Here is a 22,597-nt window from a genome sequence, read left to right on the forward strand (position 1 = left end):
AGTCCCTATATTTGTTGTTAAAAGCCTGTTGCATCTGAGCCCAAGTTGTGATTCTATCTCTAGGTAAACCCATGAGCCAGTGCAATGCTGCATCCTTGAGGGTATATGGAAATAGTTTTAACTTTTTCTCATCATCTGTATAGCCATAGGTTTGACATATAACAAAAAAAATCAAATAGGAAAGTGTTAGGGTCCTCTGTGGTCAGGCCATGGAAATGAGGTAAAGCAAAGGGGCTTATATTCTTCATCTTAGTGTCCCCATTAGTGTCCCTGATGGGGAAGTGTTATAGACATATTTGGGCACATAAACCCCAAACTTATATGTTGATGTACTAGGGCTCATCAACCCCTAAAAGAGTTGTTTCATACCCTAAAGGAACTTAGTCATCTGAGTGCATCATTCCCCAAAAGCACCACCTCGGAAATCATCCAGAAACTGCCTAAACTGAACCATACTGACTACTCCACTGGCAAAGTGCGATGCATACTGAGTGGTACACTACTAGGGTGTGATGCATACTATTTAGGCCTTCTATAGGGTGCAATGGGCGAGGATGGAAAAAATTTCGGGATAGTTTTTTAGTTGGTTTCTCATGGAATCTTCTAGAAACTTCTCCTCTGCCACTTGCCTCTCTAAATTCACCTAGGGATGACTAAGGGAATTAGGAAACCATCTGTAATTCCCCTCTCTTGTGGAACCAATTGTAACAAGTGGAATGACACTAATAAATATCCATGGATGACTCATACCCTTGCAAACATCTATAAAAGGATCTCTCATCTAAGGGATCAAAAGGCTGAATTGTTGTGAATTGCAAGTAAGTGCTACTAGTTTTAGTCTTGAGGAGAGAGCATAGTATCCTTTTTGGTGTGTTCTTGCTAGTTCATGAGGTGAAGAAGGATTGATGCTGGGAGGATGGCACTGGATCAGACAATTGGGTTGTAATTCTCCTTATCATTAATAATGTTCTTTAGGATTTTTCCCAATTTATTGTGTAATTGTGAATTCTTTCATTTGTTCATTATATATCTGATTCTGCAATGTTTATGTTGTAATAGATCATGATGATTTGATAGTTCTTTATTGATTTACTTGTGCAGGTACTCTCCAAGCGTGTTAGTATAGAGAGGAGTTACTGGATCTACCAAAGGAGTGAGATATCAAGCAAGGAATCAAGCAAAAGTTCTAGGTTGGTTTATACTATCTTTCTCTTATCTGTTGCACATAGGAAAGATCATTAAATTGCTTTAAACTGTTGTTTCTAGGGTAGCTGCCAAACCTAGAGGTTTAGTTGTTCAAAAAGACACTAATTTTCCCAGAAACAAATTGGCGACTCCGCTGGGGATTACCCAAAATCATGAACTAGCAAGAACACACCAACAAGGATACTATGCTCTCTCCTCAAGACTAAAACTAGCAACACTTACTTGCAATTCACAACAATTCAACCTTTTGATCCCTTGGATGAGAGATCCTTTTATAGATGTTTGCAAGGGTATGAGTCATCCATGGAGATTGATTAGTGTCATTCCACTTCTTACAATTGGTTCCATAAGAGAGGGGAATTGGAGATGGTTTCCTAATTCCCTTAGTCATCCCTGGGCGAATTTAGAGAGGCAAGTGGCACAGGAGAAGTTTCTATAAGATTCCATGAGAAACCAACTAAAAAAATATCCCAGAATTTTGTCCATCCTCACCCTATAGAAGGTGTAAATAGTATGCATCACACCCTAGTAGTGTACCACTCAGTATGCATCGCACTTTGCCAGTGGAGTAGTCAGTATGGTTCAGTTTAGGCAGTTTTCGGATGATTTCTGAGGTGGAGCTTTTGGGGAATGATGCACTCAGATGACTAAGTTCCTTTAGGGTATGAAACAACTCTTTTAGGGGTTGATGAGCCCTAATACATCAGCATATAAGTTTGGGGTTGATGTGCCCAAATATGTCTATAACAGTTTCCCCCTAAAGCATGAGGTCGTAAATATTCATGTCGGGTGAAATGTTTTATCATGAGGATCCGAAGTTTCGAGCTAGAATGTGACCTGCATAAGTTAAAAATTAACCATTTAAATAGCTATGCTAAGAATAATTGCTAAATCAACACCAATACAATGTTGCTATCTAAGTTGCAGAAGTAAAGAGCATCAACCCTAAGAATGTGTAAGCAAGGAAACTAAACTAATCTGGTGGTAACGTTTAACTCATATGCAGAAGAAAGTTCGAGAAGGAGTCAAGTGGAAGATTAGTCAGAGGATGAAATTAGTGAAAGGAGGACATAATGAAATATGAACGACGGAGATTTTATCGCAGGAGATTACGTAGATAGATGGGCGAACAGGATTGATGAACAGGATGAGCAGTGGAGATCTTATCGCAGGGGGTTTAGTGAATAGATGAATGAATAGGGTTACTGAACAGGATGAATGGTGGAGATATTATCATGGAGACTTAATTTAATAGATGGACAAATAGGATTAATCAGAAGATGAGCAGTGGAGATAAAAAAGTGTGGAATGATGAAGCAAGTTTTGTAGGTGGTAAGTAGTTTCTCGCGCATCCTTAAAGCTATAAGTTGTATTTATAAATTTCAAGCGATTAGCCTAAGTGAGTGACATGTAGCATGAGAAAACCACTTTTCTCACATGCTCTCGGGCAGATAATGGTCATTCAAGAGTCCCCACGAGATTGCGCGATAGCCATCGAATCAGGCTAGATAGATCAACGGTGGAGATCGGGGCACATAAAGTATTGAGGTGACATGATAGCCGTTGGATCAAGAGACAGATCGATGATGGATATTAGAGTGCATATAGTAGGTGGAAGACTTCACGCATGATGGTCATTGGATAAAATAATGAATCAGGTGATGATTGGTCAGGGTTGTTGTGGATCGGACGATAAGGAAATTATGCATGAAGAAAGTGCTGAAGGAGATTTCAATGAAAACAACAGAAACTAGTGAGGGTGAGGGTGGACCGAGAGTGATGGAAAAAGACGACAGTGAAACAAAACAAGTAACTACATCAAACAAAAAAATCCAAAGCTCATGCGAGAACTAGAAACTTGTGTTTTTGGGGTTGGTGAAGGGTCTCTTCCTCAAGTCATGGTCCCATAGGGAGGAGGTGAGGGCGAGACACCTGTGGACAACCTTATGGTGATCTTTTTATCCTAGCTACCTTGCTAATTGAAAGAAGGCACAAATGGAAGTAAACTAAAGCACAATCGATATACTCTACACTACTGTAATGGGAATGCAGCTACTTAAGCAAATGAATAGTTAAACCATAACTCTATGCTATACTGTTGTAATGGAAATGCAGCTACTTAAGCAAATGAATAGAAAACCATGAATATATGCTAGCATACATGTACAATAAAGAGGAGATTTGGCTGCTCAGGTTGGGCTCGAACCTAAGAGATTTAGCCCTCTGAGTTAAATTAGTGCTGCTCAAAACAAAACTCATTCTTATTATCAAAACCATCGATTACATCAAAAACTGTCACAAGTCTTGTAGCGCAGAAATAAAGTAGAGTTTTGCAATAAAAAATATGAATCCTACTGAGTTCCTAAGCCTCTCTACTTATACATCTGAAGTCTCCAATGACTTCCTTCAGATTAGGGACGCTTGGTTCCCAACTCAAGATAAACTGGTTTCTATCACTTTCACTTGCTCAGCTGCCTTCTAGTCCTCATGATTTGGCTATTTGCACTCTGAGCTGATGGAGAAATATTCAAATGGAGGGGTAGTAAATGAGGAGGATTTACCTCTTGTAATTCCTCTTGCTTATCCCATTCAAGTTTTTACCAAGGTCTTTTCCACAGTTCCTTTCTTTTATCCTTTATTTTTGCATTTTTCCTTGATTTTATCCTTTATTCCTACATTAAATGCACATTAGAACACAAAGCAAAATATCCAACTCTAACTCATCTCATAAACAAAATATGATCAAAATTATGCAATAAGTTGTGAGAATACTTGGTTTGACTAAGCTAGGAGGCGAATTAAGGCCCATATAATCACCCAATGATGAAGCTCATCATCTTCTCAGAAGGGAAATCAAGAGAATATAGGGATTCGACACTCTCATATGGCGATACAAACTAACTCGATCGTTCTTAGTAAAGGAGGCCTAGTCTCTAGCTCGTCCAACTCCCTTGCCTAATCTCAACCCTACTTGGAAGGCTTTGTGGATAAGTGGTCTATGGCCTAAAGTCACCAACTTCCTATGGTTGGTAGCCTGAAGAATAATTTTTACCTAGGAGAATCTATTCAAAAGAGGATTTTTCGACCCATCATGGTGTTTCACCTACAAACACCACTTGGAAACCATTGACCACCTCCTGGGCTCATGTGAGCTAGCCAATAATATATAGATCAAAATTTCATTTTGCTTCAACAAAACAATTATATTCCAATCACTTAAATCCTATACCAAATACCCCTTCCAAAGCCCCATCCTCAATAAGCTATGAAAATTAACCCCTGGGCTTTTGGTTTGGTTTGTCTACTAAGAATGTAATTAGTGTATATTCCTTGGGAAAACCAGAGATCCTCATGGATTTGGCTTCAATTTCATAAGAATTTGGAATGAACAATGTTCCTTTCCAATTAGGAAGCAAAATATGTAGAATTTTGTAGAATTTTTCTACAAATCAGCTAGCTCTAATTCCATGCAGAACTTTTTCTACAAATCAACTAGCTCTAATACCATGTAGAAATTTCCCACCTGTATATCATCTGGTAATGCAATGTACTAAAGCAAAACACTTGATCTAATTCTACAAACAATTTAGTGGAAGCTTAATCGACCATGTGCAACATCAATAAGAACACATATAACTGATAAGAAGGAATCAATCACACATAACACAGAAGAATTTACCTGAGGAAAGAACCTGCCTAAAACCCCATCTCTGTATTATCATAAAAGTGTAGATCCTCAACAACATACAAAAATAATAAACTCAATAACTATCCAACTATCTCTGTAATCAGAAGATCCTGATGATCTTCAATCAGAAGATGAAAATCATGGACTACCTAGGCCTCATTATATAGGCAGTGAGTTGGCCTAATCATACCTATTGTCACCTAATGTCCACCTACATAGTCGTAGAAGAAAATAGATTTCTTCTTCATGCAAGGAATACTTACTAGAAATATCCTAGCATCTGATAGTACACTGTCCCTCATCTGATCTCAACTGGGTCTTTGTCTAAACTGCCATGTATCAGTTATTTATGAGTGAATCCTCAGTTATCTAAAATAATAGTTGTCACATGCATGCAAGCATTAACAAACTATATTTTATTATTTTAACAACTTGTTAAAATAATCTAACTGGACTTGACTAGTTAGAACTAAGTCAACTGATTCTCTCAATATAGAACTGAACCTTATCTCCTTTAATCAAAGGGATAAATTCCTAAATCAAGAGAGAAAATAATTGCATGATCTCACAAAGACTTCTAGTTTAATTTTGCATAACTAATTAACTCATGGAGATTAATTAATTAATATTTTAAACTGCTGGTAAGAACAAATTCGTTTTTACTTCCTATAATTAGACCAGGGACTGCTAAAAATAGGAAGGGACCCAAAAATGCTATTTTTAGAACTTTCTACTTTTAGCAATTTCACCTCTCACCCAAGGTGGCCAATGACCTCACTAGCCAAACTACTATTTTTAGACATGCTATTTTTAGGAGTCCTATTTTTAGCACATTCTAAATTTAACATTTCTTGTTGCGCATTTTTCAACACTCCCTCTCAACAAGAAAGGCTTCATCTTGAACTCGATCCTGTAACTCTGGAATGTATTGCATGCAACACATCTATCTGGTCCACTTGCTCCAACAACTCTTGGAACAAAAACACTCGCAACTGACCACTCTGTTGAGTTAGGAACATACTCTAATGCTAAAGCTCTACCTGCTGCTAACAAGTGCTCCCTCTCCGACATCTGCGCTACTACAACACCTCCATGCATCTCACACCATTGCACACCTCTCTGTGCCACCTAGCACTGTGCAAAACACTTGTGCCTCTCGCATTGCTACAGCCTACTAGCTATGTGCTATCGATTCCCTGCACTATCGCTCTCTCTGTCGCTCCATTCGCATTTGTCTCTACCCAATCAGTGAATTTCTACTACTCCACATCGGGGCTCCCATAGCAAGGTCTCATCCAAGTGGCTGGGTACCTCAAGGATCCTACCCCTCCTCCTTGGGACAATCACTCTACATCACCCCACCTCCTACCTAGAGGTATGGCTGCATGTGATCACTCTACCCACCTGGTTCAAAATTTCCCCATACTAGAGGTCTCTGCATGAGTAGATGTCTTTACTCGATCTTCACTCTACTTCCCTTGTTGTGGCTACTCCACAACCTCCTAAAGCTGCTGCACCAATCGTGGCTCCTCCACAATCGTCTGAGACTTATTTAGGCTCTGAATGTTGAGAGGTCCAATTCCCTCCCTCTCAACCACCAAGTCTCCATCAGTTGCCTTGCTTCTCAAGGCTTTGCATGCATCTTGAACCTCAAGAGCATACATATTCTTGACCCGTGAACCAATCTGCTTCACCTGTCTAGCGATGATGTGTCTAAGGAAAACCTTTCCCTTACTGAAGACTACATCATAGCCTCTGTCTTCCAGCATTGCGAACGATACCAAGTTTCTCTTCAGTCCTGGTACATACTTGACATCGGTCAAGGTAAGGTGAGCTCCATGCTCCCTCTGAAAAATAACCATGCCTACACCTGAGACACTATACTTCTCATCATTACCCATCGCTATGAGTATCTAGAGATCTTTCTCCTCCAAAGTACTGAATAAACTTTGTCACCGATCATGTGGAAAGAAGCTCCACTGTCAAGAAACCAACCAATTCCCACCATGGATGAAACCATGCATGCGAACAGTGTGAAATCCAACTCGAATTGTGAAGCAAGTGCCTCACCTTCAGATCCTTCCCCAGATCCATTCTTGGATTTTCTCTGTGGACACTTTGTAGCATAATGGCCCACCTCATGACAATGAAAGCATCTCACTTTCGATTTGTCAACCTTCTTCCCACCATTGGAAGAATTGGATTCGGAAAGAGAAACCTTCTCCTTCCCCTTCTTCGCCTTACTCACTAAGGCATAGTTCTCCTCATCATGCATGGATGAAGAAATTTCTCTGGTGCTCCGTCTGATCTCCTCCTGCATCAAATCCGACCATAGTCATTTCCAATCTGGCAATTTCTCCCTTCCATTCACCGAGTCCTGGTAGCTATGCCAGCTCTTAGGAAGGCCAAGGAGTGCTAGACTCACCATATCCTCATCCGATGTCATGACCCCTACACTTGAAAGCTCATCCCTGCATGTGATGAGCTTGGTCAGATACATAGAGATCGTCTCATCCCTTTCACACTTGATCTTTCGAAGTTTGTCCTTTAGTGCCAGCTTCCTCTGATCACTGCTATTCTGATATAAATATTTCAATGTTTTCCACATTGCATGCAGAGTCTCCTTCCCATGGAGGATTGAGACAATGTGATCTCACACTCCCTCCAAGAGAATTCTCCTAGCTCTAGCCACAAACTTCCTCCATTCCACCTGCTCAGTCTTTTCAGTAGGCTTAGGGATTTCTTGATCAATGAAATCCTTAAGGCCATTATCTTCCAAAACTACCTCCATGCGATCCTTCCAAGCTATATAGTTTGAGCTGCCATCAAGGGCATACTTAAGCCTCAAACCATAGAACGCCATTGATGAAATATATGTGATAAGAACTTGAGATCTATATCCTAAATAAGAAACTTCAAATTCCTCCTGCTAATATATTGTTCTTGCTTGATCACCTGTGCTCTGATACCATGTAGAACTTTTTCTACAAATCAACTAGCTCTAATACCATGTAGAAATTTCCCACCTGTAGATCACCTGGTAATGCAATGTACTAAAGAAAAACACTTGATCTACTTCTACAAACAATTTAGCGGAAGCTTAATCAACCATGAGCAACATCAATAAGAACACATATAACTGATAAGAAGGAATCAATCACACATAACATAGAAGAATTTACCCGGGGAAAGAACCTACCTAAAACCCCATCTCTATATTATCATACAAGTGTATATCCTCAACAACATACAAAAAGAATCAACTCAACAACTATCCTGCTCTCTTTGTAATCAGAAGATCTTGATGATCTTCAATCAGAAGATGAAAATCATGGACTACCTAGGCCTCATTATATAGGCTGTAAGTTGGCCTAATCATACCTGTTGTCACCTCAGGTCCACCTACGTAGTCATAGAAGAAAATAGATTTCTTCCTCATGCAAGGAATACTTACTAGAAATATCCTAGCATCTGATAGTACATTGTCCCTCATCTGATCTCAATTGGGTCTTTGTCTGAACTGCCATGCATCAGTTATTTATGAGTGAATCCTCAGTTATCTAAAATAATAGTTGTCACATGCATGCAAGCATTAACAAACTATATTTTATTATTTTAACAACTTGTTAAAATAATCTAAATGGACTTGACTAGTTAGAACTAAGTCAACTGATTCTCTCAATATAGAACTGAACCTTATCTCCTTTAATCAAGGGATAAATTCCTAAATCAAGAGAGAAAATAATTGCATGATCTCACAAAGACTTCTAGTTTAATTTTCCATAACTAATTAACTCATGGAGATTAATTAATTAATATTTTAAACTGCTGGTAAGACCAAATTCGTTTTTACTTCCTATAGTTAGACCAGGGACTGCTAAAAATAGGAAGGGACCCAGAAATGCTATTTTTAGAACTTTCTATTTTTAGCAGTTTCACCTCTCACCCAAGGTGGCCAATGACCTCACTGGACAAACTGCTATTTTTAAACATGTTATTTTTAGGATTCCTATTTTTAGCACATTCTAAATTTAACATTTCTTGTTGCACATTTTTTAACAAAATGTCTTCCCTTGCTCCCCCAAGAAATGGTAATCCTCCATTACCATAATTTGTCCCATCCTCCCATAACTCCTGTCGCCCCTTATCCTCTCCCCTCGCTCCCTAGCCCTGAATCTTGGACCTCTTCTCCATACTAACATTTCAAATTAAATTTCGATGGTGTTTCAAAAGGAAATCTAAGGGATACATGAATTGGTTGAGAAATTTGAAACCATAAAGGGGAAAGCATAAGCATGTACTATGGTGGTACTATGGATAGATAACACATGAAAGCAACAATGTAACTAAACTAGAAGATTTAATTCAAGGGATCCTTATAGCCCAACACCTTCAGCTTCTTCCTCTCATTGATGAAGTTGACTCTAAATTGATAATCCAACTTTCCAAATGCCTATAATTAGATTATTCACCCTCCAACCTATTGGTTAGAGGCTTGGTTTTTGTTCCCAATACCTTGCCCAAATCCTATCTCTTCACGAAGCTATCATTTTCTCCCACGTCAGGTTGAAATACAACTATGTAGTTGAATTTCTATTCAACGAAGGGATCGAGGAGCATCTACTAAATAGGCAAGTTCCTTACACCCCCCCATTCTACAATTGGGCTTCCTAGTGTCAAGAATTGGCCTTTCAAGACCTCAAACCCCTAGATCTAGGTGTCTATCTAATAGTGTGATCCTTTAATGCATTTAATGTATCCAGTGCATAGACCTGGGGTGGGATTTCGATGGTGCATCTAACTCTAATTCCACCATGTCACAGGTATGTAGCATGATGGTTGTGTCAATTACACCCCCTCCTACATTTAAAGTGCATTAAGTGCATGGCATTTCCACTTATCAACTCCCAACATGGCTATCAATTTCTTCGACTGCACGAGGTGGTCTACTCATCTTTAGAGGTTTGCAATTGGCTTCTCTACAATTATGGTATGAAAATGAGGGAAGACTAGCAAAGGTGTCTGTGGGCAAGCCTCACCTCCTCACCCTCAATGGCATGGGCACAGGGATGAAAATTTCAATTACAATATTTTGCATTGCTACAAAAGAATGGTGGAAGATGCTAAAGCACGTGAGCTCTGAGTCTGAGGTGACAATCTTTCAGCTCTATGCAACTTCATGGGGAACCATTACTGGGACCTAGAAGATACTAATGTGTTGCTCGAAGGAAATTTCTTGGACTTGGAATGACATTTACGTCCCGCAAATTCATCTTATTGTTGTGTTATATTATTTCCACATAGTTAACAGGGGGTTTGAGGGGCACCTGTAACCCCACTTTATGGGGTCCAGGGCAGCGCCCCGGAAAATTTTGGTTTTGGACCCTATGTTAGGTTGGGCGGACCCACCTATGGTTTTGTGCATGATTTTCGCACATGTTTTTTGGACGTGATGGTTTTTGGTCCATGGTATTGGATGCTTCGACATGTATAAATATGTATTATAACATTGAAAGGAACATAATGAAAAATCAAGCTGGTAGTCTCGGTTTTGGGATCTAGGGGATAATCTCTGTGTCTATGTGTTTTATGTTTTATGCTCTTGCATTGTTTATTCTTTTTTTTTCCTCTGGCTCTTTATACTGCGTTTTGGCCCAATTCTTGAGCGCATTTTTCACATTTTTGAGTTGACACCAAGTTTGTTGGACCAACTCTTTAGCTGCTTTGAAGTGTTTTAGAATTCATATGCAGGTAATTTATGTACGGGGTTAAAACCTACATGTTGCATTGCTAGACTCCTAGGTATGCAACTTTAGGGTTTAAAGTCTCTCTCAACTGATACAGTGAATGAATCCTCATGTAACTACTCCTCCCACATTTACCCAATTTCAAAAGCCTATAAGGGTAAACATGAGATGAATGGCACTATGAATTGACCTGACCTCCTAGTTCTAGTTAAGGAAGTGGGGCCTATAAACTAGCCACAAAATGACAGCCTACAAGGACTATATATCACCTAGGAGCTAGAGGAAAACCCCAGGTTGGGCTGGAACCTTGTTTCACTAACCTAGACCCACAACCACACCCTTGACACTGCTTCCATGTAGTTATGAAGCTATAACCACACTAATAATCCTAGTTTACAATGGTTGTCACCTAAATTCTTCCATTTTTAGCATGGGGTCTGAGGATCTGTGCCACCTTTTCAGGCCAGACTCCAAACCACTACCCAAAATTGTTGGAAATAATACTGAGAGGGGGGGTGAATCAGTATTATTAAATTTTTTTCAATATTCCCTCTAGATTTATAATTTAATTTATTCTTTAGATGTTGACCATTAATTTGAATGTCAGTACCATATAATAATGAACAGGAACAAGAAAAACAGACAGTCACACCAAAGAACACCAGATATAAGGTGGAAACCTAATGTGGGTGAAAACCACCTGCTGCAATGTGTCTCTATCTTCTTTCAATTAGAAACTTATTTTACAATGATTATGTACTGGTGCAGTCCTTTACCAGTACGCAGGCTGCAACCTGCAGAGAGCTACAACCCTCTCTCATTTTCTAGACTCCCCTGGAAGGGAGCTACAACCCCCTTTGCTGTTGTACTAGCTGAGCTACTAGTACATAGGTGCTGACCTACTTCTTTTCTTCCAGGGACCACGTTTCATCAATTTTCAGACTGGATCCATGAACATCAAATAATCATCAAGTACATGTGAATCAACCAATCTCCTTTTAAAATCAACTAATCAACCAATAGCTTCTCAGAATGCAGTTACCAGAAAAGAAATACCAGTAATCTAAACCGAGAACTCTGCAGCAATAGACAAAAAGCAGCCAACAAATATTTCAAGAAAAGTCCGCAACTTCACCAATAGAAACCTGCAAATATCCGCACTTCTGCTGTGTTTAGCCTACGCAGCTCCACACCTACTCTATCTACTCGACAACGCACCTCCGCACCTGATCGGTCTACTGAACTGCACACCTTCGCACCTTATCCATCTACTGGACTGCATACCTCTACACCTGCTCTGTCTACTAGATTCTGTACCTCTGCACCTGCGCCGTCTACTGGACTGCGGACCTCTGCACCTACATCGTCTACCGAACTGTGGATCTCCACAACTAATCCTTCTACTGGACTGCGTACCTCCGCACCTGCGCCATCTATTGGACTGCAGACCTCCGCACCTGCGCCGTCTACTGGACTGCGCACCTGAACCGTATCTCACCTACGGACCTCCGGATATAGACACTTTATCAGTCCTCAATTGTACCCCAGTTTGTCGAATTCAGAGATCTGATCATGCGCCGAAGAGACCTCGACTTATCGGTAGATCCACCTTATAATTCATGGTTTTCTCCTTGATCCAGATCTAGCTTCACACATCAATCACCAAAATTTCAGGTCTTAAGATATTCAATATTCACAAGTGTATGGGCCAAATGATCTCCTTCCCTTTTTATAGTCTCGGCCTTTCTCAAACCATGGACCAAAACCATTGAGAAACAATACCAAGGACTCAATACTTGGGTTCAACTCTTTTGAACGCAACACCACGGACCAAAACCATAGGATCGAAAAATTCAGACTATATACCATGGATCAATCATAAACATTCTCACGTGCATGTGCTTCTCTGCATGAAAGTGAGTGAATTTGACGTCCGCACCTTTTGTTCGGAGAACCTGCGAGTATGTCCTCACTTCTTGTTCGGGGCACCTACGGGTCTGTAGCTTTTGTTAGGCGCACCTGCGGGTATCTCATTTTCTATGATTTTGAGAGCCTGAACAGTGATTTGCCACTTGAGTGAGTTGCCATCAAGGACAACACTCATGCCATAGCACCACATCTGTGTCATAATTACAATAATCTCCCCCTTTGGACTTGATGGCAACCCCAAGATCCTGAAAGTCATTCTCCCCCTTTGTCATCAAGGGCAAAGGGTTATGCTCCCCCTGAGAACATGTTGAAAACTCTGCTCTGCTATGCTGATTGTACTCCCCCTGACTGTAGCCCAGATCTGCAAAAGAAATTTTCTTCAAGAAGAACCATAATCCACCATACACCATAAATGACCTTCCTATCACCAAAAGACTTTATACATACATTCATCTCCCAATCAAGTGGGGATCATCCACCCAACCAAGTGGGGTTACATCAGAAATTTACATATGACAACCAAGTACATTATACCATTCATCCCAGGCATAGGCCGTTACATGACCTTGACAAAAGAAATAGAGACAAAACATTAGCAACAATATTTAGATCAGCATCCATGTTCTTCTTCTGTACTTGCTCCTCCAAGATCTTCTACAATAATGCCAACAATGCATTATTAGAAGAATATATGCTCCCCCTGAACCTGTGCCATTTGGTTTTTGACCAATCCATAAACCAACAAATGTACGCGTATACCCCATATGAAACTCGCGTACAGCCAACAATCTCTGAAACAGACAAGATTTAACAGCAAGATGATGCATCAACTACCCCCAGCTTCTGTCTGAGGTATTCAAAAGTTTCCTTGGGCAGTGGTTTGGTGAGAATGTCAGCAACTTGTTCCTTAGAGGGAACATACTCCAATTTGACCTTTTGTTCCAACACTTGTTCCCGGAGAAAATGATACTTGATCGGTATGTGCTTATTCTTTGAATGCATGATAGGATTCTTTGAGATACTGATAGCACTTGTATTATCACATAAGATGGAGATAGGTGGAGTACAAGTGATTTGAAAATCCTGCAAAGTTTGCATCATCCAAAGAAGTTGTGTGCAACAAGATGCAATAGCCACATACTCTGCTTCAGCTGTAGATAATGCTATTGAACTCTGTTTCTTGCTGAACCAAGATACTAATCTGGAACCCATGAAGAATGCACCACCACTAGTGCTTTTTCTGTCATCCATGCTTCCGGCCCAATCTGCATCTGTATAGGCATGAAGTGTGAGATCTGTATCTCTAGGATACCATAAGCCATAGTTTTGAGTTCCTTGAAGATACTTGAAGATTCTCTTAACTGCCTGAAGATGAGTTTCCTTTGGATTTGCCTGAAATCTTCCAACTATTCCTACTGCATGCATGATGTCTAGTCGGGTACCTATCAAATAAAGCAGGCTTCCAATCATGGATCTATAGGTTGGTTGATGCACTACTACTGATTCATCATTTGCACTGAGGCTGCATCTTGTAACCATAGGGGTACATACTGGTTTCGAATCTTCCATGCCATATTTCTTCAAGATCTGCTTGAGGTACTTGGTTTGAGATAAAAAGATATTGCCTTCATTTTGTTGGATTTGTAGACCAAGAAAATATGTCAACTCTCCAAGCAATGACATTTCGAATTCTTTTTGCATTACCAAAGCAAAGTTTTGACTCATAGCTTCTTCATTACTGCCAAAGATAATATCATCTACATACACAACAAGTATTAGCAATTTGTTATTTTTAATTTTTATATAAAGATTTCTATCTGCTGATCCTTTTGAAAAACCTTGTTGATGAAGGTATTTGTCCAAGCGATAGTACCAAGCCCTTGGAGACTGTTTAAGACCATAGAGAGCCTTTTTTAGTCTGCATACAAGATTTGGATCATTCCCAAGGATGAAACCATCTGGTTGCTCAATGTACACTTCTTCTTCTAAGTCTCCATTCAAAAAGGCTGATTTCACATCCATTTGAAATACTTTGAACTTCCGAAAGCTAGAGAGAGCAAGGAACATTCTGATGGCCTCAAGTCTAGCAATGGGAGAAAAAGTTTCTTCAAATTCTATTCCTTCTTGTTGAGCGTACCCTTTACACACAAGTCTAGCCTTGTTTCTAATTACTTCCCCATTTTCATTCAACTTGTTTTTGAATATCCATTGTGTCCCTATGAAATTCTTATCTTTTGGTCTAGGAACCAACTCCCAAGTGTTGTTCTTTTCGATCTACTCAAGTTCTTCATCCATTGCCTTGACCTAGCATTCATCTTTGCATGCCTCTTTTACATTTTGTGGTTCAGCAGAGGAGAGTAATGCCAAATAGCTTGAAGCTTCTACAATTGTTCTTCTTGTTTGTATACCTGCCTCCTTTTTCCCCAAAATTTGAGATTCTGGATGATTCTTTTGAACATACCTGGATGGAGTCTTTTCTTCTATCCTTATATGTTCCTCTGGTGCCTCATGGGTTTCTTCTTCATCATGAAACTGATTTGATGTTGATGGATAGTCCTCATCATCTTCGAAGTCTTCAGATCTTACCTGCCTGGGCATGTTTTCTTTTTCGTCCACCACTACATCAATGCTGTCGACAATTCTTCCAAGCCTTTTATTGTAACATTTGTATGCTTTGCTGTGAGGAGAATAACCAAGGAGAATGCCTTCATCTGCTCTAGGTTCAAGCTTTCCGAGATTTTCATCATTATTTTTAATATAGCATTTGCTTCCAAAAATTTTGAAATGTTTTACCGAAGGAGTCTCACCATACCAGAGCTCATGAGGAGTTTGAGTGTTGTTCACCCAGATATTTGTCTCGTTGAGAATAAAAACTGCAGAAAATGCGGCTTCACCCCAGAAGGTTGTGGGATTTCCAAACTCATCAAGCATAGCACGAGCCATTTGTTGAACCGTTCTATTCATCCTTTCCACTACTCCATTTTGCTGAGGAGTCCTAGCTGTAGAGAATTCCCTTCTTATTCCATGTTCTTCACAAAAGTCGAAAAATTCATTCGAGGTAAACTCCCCACCTCTATTAGACCTGAGGCATTTGATTTTGTGATCTGATTCGTTCTCCACCAAGGCTTTGAATGATTTGAACTTTTCAAAGGCTTCGTCTTTGTGCTTCATAAGTCTTATCCAACACATCCTGGAAAAGTCGTCAATGAATAATATAAAATATTCTTCTCCTCGAGGTGACCTTTTCTTAGATGGACCACATACATCAGTATGGACTAGTTCAAGTGGCATGCTAGCTAATCCTTCCTTCTCAAGGAAGTTAGTTCTTGTTTGCTTACCAAACTGACATGATTTGCATATTGTATTGTCTAGAATTTTGATGTCCAGAAGACCACGAACTGCCTGGTATTTGTATGCTTTCCTTATTTGTGAGAAGCTTAGATGCCCCAATCTTCTGTGCCATAGCCAGTGTTCATCATTCTTACTTAGGTAGCATTGATGTTTTCCTTCTTTGAATATGTATAAATTATTTGGAGTTCTTATGCCTTTGATCACTGTTTTTCCTGTATCAAGATCATGAACACTATATCCATTTGATCGAAATATTACCTCAGTTCCTTGATCGCACATCTGACTGACGCTCAATAGATTATGCTTTAAGCCATCAACATACATGGCATTTCCAGCTTTGACCTTTTCTTTTAACTGAATAGAACCTTTACCTTTTATGAGAGCAGGGGTGTCATTTCCAAAAGAGACCTTCTTCTCCTTCTCTAAGGCACTATATGACTGAAGTTTTTCCTTATCACATGTCATGTGTTTCGAACAGCCACTGTCGATGTACCATTGATTTTATTTCCCTTCCGCATATAAAGCTATACCACATCTCTCTAGTTGTGGTTCCTTCATTCTCCATGTTTTGACACTTGAGGCTTGCTTCTTCTGAGTTGTCTGCCAAAACCTGCTCTTGCATTCAGAATCTTCATGACCGAAGTTGTTACAAATAGAGCATTCTATTTCATTTTCAAGAGCAGAAAAGTTATTGTAGGTTCTTTTCACAATCCCAGTCATACTCCTTTGTTTTTGAGCTTCTCTAGTCATGATTGTCTTATAGGCAACACATTGAGCTGCTTTGTGGCCAAAGTTATGACAAGAGAAACATTGGCCATTGAAGAAACTCCTGTGATTATCAAATCTACCAGCCAAATGATTGTAGTTTCTATTGACATCCATTCTTGAGGCAAATTGAGAAGGTTTTACCTGAGGCTGGTTGTAGCTTTTGTTTGTCCTTAAAGTAGATTGCCCCCGATTTACCTGATAGTCTTTGTTCATTCTTGAGGTAAATTGTCCCTGAATTACCTGATGATTCTATTATGCCTTTGCTCGCTCCTCCTTGCTGCATCAAGATAACTTTTGGAGGTGGATTCTTGAGATGCTTCTTCATTATATCCCAGACCTATCTTGATTAGTGGAGAATGCTGCACATTGATAATCTCATCCAGAGTTTCAGATCCTTTAACAAATCTAAGATTAAGAGCTTTTGTTTTCTCAATCTCTTTTCTAAGACCAAAAATTTCACATTCTAACTTTTCATGAAGCTTTTCATTTTCAGCCAGTCGGAATTGTAGAGTATCAATAATCATATTTTTCTCTTCTAAACAAATTTTGAGTTTAGAAATCTCTTCATACAGACCTTCTTCATCTATAGCATCCATGAAATCATCATCTTCAAAAGCCATTAAAAGTCTATAATTGTTACCTTGTTCATCTTCATCACTATTTGAAAGTCCATCACTATCTTCATGAGTGTAATAGATTTTCTTATTTACATTCTGTTTCTTGTTCCATATGACAGGTTCCTTACCTTTATCAAGATTATCTTTATGAGGACACTTTGCAGCATAGTGACCGACTCTTCCACAAGCAAAGCATTTGAAAGGTAACTTACCTCTGAATCTTCTAGCACCTCGTTGAAGGTTCTTGACAAAATTTGATTCTTCTTCTTCTTCTGATAGATGTCCTAACTCATAGTAATCTCCTTTGCCTGAAGCCTTGAATGCAGCTTCTCTCCTGTCTGATGGTCCTCCTTTCCTCATTTCGTAAGCAGTTAGAATTCCGTGCAGCTGTGACATGGTAAGGTTCCGTAGATTCTCCTTTTCTTCTATTGCAAAAACTTTTGATTCAAACTTAGGGGACAAAGATCTTAGAACTTTTTCAACCACAATAGCCTCTTTAATTTCTTCACCCAATTTTTTCATACAATTAACAATCTCATCTACACGAATGAAATAGTTAGCCACACTTTCATCATTGTACATTTTGAGATTTTCATACTGAATTCTGAGGGTTTGAAGTTTTTCTCGTTTTACCTGTTCATCTCCTTCATAGCTCAGAACGATCTTATCCCATATTTCTTTTGTGGATTTGTACTGCATAACCTTGACGAAATCTGATTGAGACAGACATCCTAATAGAGTATTGACAGCCTTTGCATTTTTTGCATATTGCTTCTTACCAGCTGGATCTGTAGGTGTTGCAGACGGAAAAGTGTACCCTGTATCTATGATATCCCAGACTTCTGTACCAAGAGATTGAAGATAGGTAGTAACTCTTACCTTCCAATATACGAAGTTTGTCCCATCAAAAATTGGTGGCCTGATCGATGCTTCTCTCTCATAGTTTCTCATGATGATAGATCTTCCTTCAAGTGATCAAGCTTCTTCTGAAGGACCTGCTCTGATACCAATTGTTGGAAATAATACTGGGGGGGGGGGTGAATCAGTATTATTAAATTCTTTTCAATATTCCCTCTAGATTTATAATTTAATTTATTCTTTAGATGTTGACCATTAATTTGAATGTCAGTACCATATAATAATGAACAGGAACAAGAAAAACAGACATTCACACCAAAGAACACTAGATATAAGGTGGAAACCCAATGTGGGTGAAAACCACCTGCTGCAATGTGTCTCTATCTTCTTTCAATTAGAAACTTCTTTTACAATGATTCTGTACTGGTGCAGTCCTTTACCAATACATAGGCTATAACTTGCAGAGAGCTACAACCCTCTCTCGTTTTCCAGACTCTCCTGGAAGGGAGCTACAACCCCCTTTGCTCTTGTACTAGCTAAGCTACTGGTATGTAGGTGCTGACCTACTTCTTTTCTTCCAGGGACCACGTTTCATCAATTTTCAGACTGGATCCATGAACATCAAATAATCATCAAGTACATGTGAATCAACTAATCTCCTTTTACAATCAACTAATCAACCAATAGCTTCTCAGAATGCAGTTACCAGAAAAGTAATACCAGTAATCTAAACCCAGAACTCTGCAGCAATAGACAAAAGGCAGCCAACAAATATTTCAAGAAAAGTCCGCAACTTCACCAATAGAAACCTGCGAATATCTACACTTCTGCTGTGTCTAGCCTGTGCAGCTTCGCACCTGTTCTGTCTACTCGACAACGCACCTCTGCACCTGATCCGTCTACTGGACTGCACCTCCGCTCCTGATCCGTCTACTGGACTGCATACCTTCGCACCTGCTCCGTCTACCAGACTGCGTACCTCCGCACCTGCGCCATCTACCGGATTGCGAACCTCTGCACCTGCGCCATCTACCAGACTGTGGACCTCCACAACTGATCTGTCTACTGGACTGCGTACCTCCTTACCTGTGTCGTCTATTGGACTGTGGACCTCCACACCTGCGCCATCTATTGGACTGTGCACCTGAGTCGTATCTCGCCTGCAGACCTCCGGATATAGACACTTTATCAGTCCTCAATTGTACCCTAGTCTATCGAATTCACAGATTTGATCATGCACCAAAGAGACCTCGACTTATCAGTAGATCCGCCTTATAATTCATGGTTTTCTCCTTAATCCAGATCTAGCTTCTCAAACCGATCACCAAAATTTCAGGTCTTAAGATATTCAATATTCACAAGTGTATGGGCCAAATGATCTCCTTCCCTTTTTATGGTCTAGGCCTTCCTCAAACCATGGACCAAAACCATTGAGAAACAATACCAAGGACTTAATACTTGGGTTCAACTCTTTTGAACGCAACACCATGGACCAAAACCATAGGATCAAAAACGTCAGACTAAATACCATGGATCAATCATAAACATTCCCACGTGCGGGCTCTTCTTTGCATGAAACTGAGTGAATTTGACATCCGCACCTTTTGTTCGAAGAACCTGCAGGTATGTTTGCACTTCTTGTTTGGGGCACCTGCGGGTCTGTAGCTTTTGTTAGGCCCCCCTGCGGGTATCTCATTTTCTATGATTTTGAGAGCCTGAACAGTGATTTGCCACTTGAGTGAGTTGCCATCAAGGACAACACTCATGCCATAGCGCCACATCTATGTCATAATGCCAACAAAAATTGCCTAAGACTTTATAGAATCATAATTAACATGATGACAAAGCTAAACATTCAATATCAAATTAGAAACTTGACCTAGAATACGTAATCCATAACAAGCATTCCATCAAATAGAAGAAAGACATAGAAGCTACAAGTCATGGATGCATATATAACCATAATAGTCAGAGATTCATTTGAGAATCACCAAGAAGTCTATATTTCCTCTCCAAACAGCTACAACAAAACTTATTAATCCATGCATTCATTGATAACTAAACAATTCATGGTAAGATCCATCGATAATACATATCATATAACCATCATATAACCATAAAATAACCAACATATAAACCATAGAAACGTAGCCATAATATCACCAACATATTCACTACAAATGCTCATAGATTATAATAGGAAAATGTCTCATATTAACATATGAAAAATCCAACCAAGTCAGGGACTCCCACATACCACCTGACCATAGATTAGGTTGAACCAAATCTCTCTTTCAGCCAATCACCCTTACACCATATTCCAAGCATGAATGTGGTATCTCATGGATTAAACCAAGACTAAACCAAACCACAGCTTCCAGAGGAAAAACCAACTCAACCCTCAACCATTGTGATTCCATATCTATGGTTGGACATTACTAACACTAACCAGATCTGTCTCTACCCAAGTTGTCCAGGGCTTCAGAAACTAGTAACTCATACCATAGCCTCCTGGGCTCTAGAGCGTTTGTCTAACCCAACTCCAGGGACTAGTAACTCAACCCACCAAGGGCTCTAGAGCGTTTGTCCCAACCTAGGATCTAGGACTAGTAACTCAACCTAAGTTGTTCCAAGGCTTCCAGAGCATTTGTTCCAACCCACAACCATAAGGAACTTGAGCACCAATAAGAAGAACAACAAGTGGAAAAACCCACAACACCATGGTTATCTAGGAAATGGAAACACAAGGCTAAAACCATTGTTAATCCATGAAAATATCCATGCCAATCAAAACACATAACCATAAAATCACATGCATATACCATGCATCCATAAATCGGTAAGGAAATCAAACATGCAACTTATTACCTACAAAATAATCTAGTTGTAGTTGTTTATCATCGTGTTCCCTTGTTTATTACATGCAATCAATTTGAATGCAAAATTTCTCCAAGAATTCTCTAAGTTTGAAAGAGTATGAGAGAATGAAAGAGAGCTCCAAAACGAAATTGACAAAATGTTTTGAACTGATCCTCATAATCCTTTTTATCATTGAGGCCTCTATTTTCTTCATTTTCCTTCATTTTTCCTATAATTTCCTTAGCATGAAAATTTGTGTCTCTTCACCTTACTTTTCACCTATTTTCCTTATTTTCATAATTAAAATTCCATTTATTTCCTCTTTTCCTTTGCCAATTTCCATAGCCATTAATTAATCACAAGTGATACTCCATCACTATGTTTTGCCAACATTCAACTTGGAATACATGTCTGATGACCTTGGTCTTGATAGCACCCTCCTCACACATTTACCTAAGTTCCCCGATATGATGGGGTAAACATGTTATGAAGAGTTGCTATGATATGACCCAACCTCCTAGATACAACTAAGAAAGTGGGGACGATAACTAGAAACTTACTAACCTCCTTCAGGAGCTACAAGACCCCGAGGAGCTAAACAACCACCCTAGGTGCCTAGACCCTTATTTAGACTGCTTTTTCATTGAGTTAGGGTGTTATTCATAGGAATAACAATGCATCCGTGTGACTATAATCCTCTAGTCGCATGCGTAATTGTGCAAGCCAACGTTGTAGTCCCAATTTCCCAGTTATGTTCCTGCAACTGCGAAATTTGTGCCACCTTTTTAGGGCTAGACTATAGATCACTTCCTAGAACTTGATGAAACTTTCCAAAACAATAAATGACACAAAGAAAATTCCTCTAACAAAAACCTTGATCAAGGACTGATCTAAGTAAGCCTAACCAAGATAGAAATTTCGTCAAACATATGGTAAACATATAATCTACAGGCCATGAATGCATATATAAACATAAGGGTCTGAAACTTATATGAGTGTCACCAAGAAGATATAATTCCCTCTCATCTAATTCCCTCTCATAATAGCTGTAATAATTTGTTTTATTCCATACATTCATTAACCATTCATGTATTCATCAAACATGTCAAGATCCATAGACATATACATCATATAACTAGCATATAACAAATAAATAATGAACAAAGAAACTAGCAAATAACCAACATATAAACCATGGAAACTCAGCCATAATATCACCATCACAATCAGTGCATGTGCTCAAATATCACAATAGAAAATACCTCTTGTTAAAATATGAAAATTTCAACCAATTCAGGGACTTCCATGTACCACTCAACCATATATTGGGATGAACCAAATATTTCTTTCAACCAATAACCCATGTGCCATATTCCAGGCATGAATATGGTATCTCATGGAATAACCAAAATAAAACCAAACCAAGGCTTCTAGAGGCTAACCCACCTTAACGCTCAAGCAATGATTCCACCTCATGGTTGGACATCACTACCCATCACCAGATTGGTCTCTACCCAAGTTGTCCAGGGCTCTAGAGTGTTTGTTCCAACCTGACTCTAAGACTAGTAATTGAA

This window comes from Pinus tabuliformis, chromosome 1_1, assembly GCF_031772625.1.
Source record: "Pinus tabuliformis cultivar Carrire ecotype Pingquan chromosome 1_1, CPIR1, whole genome shotgun sequence".
Taxonomy (NCBI): Eukaryota; Viridiplantae; Streptophyta; class Pinopsida; order Pinales; family Pinaceae; genus Pinus; species Pinus tabuliformis.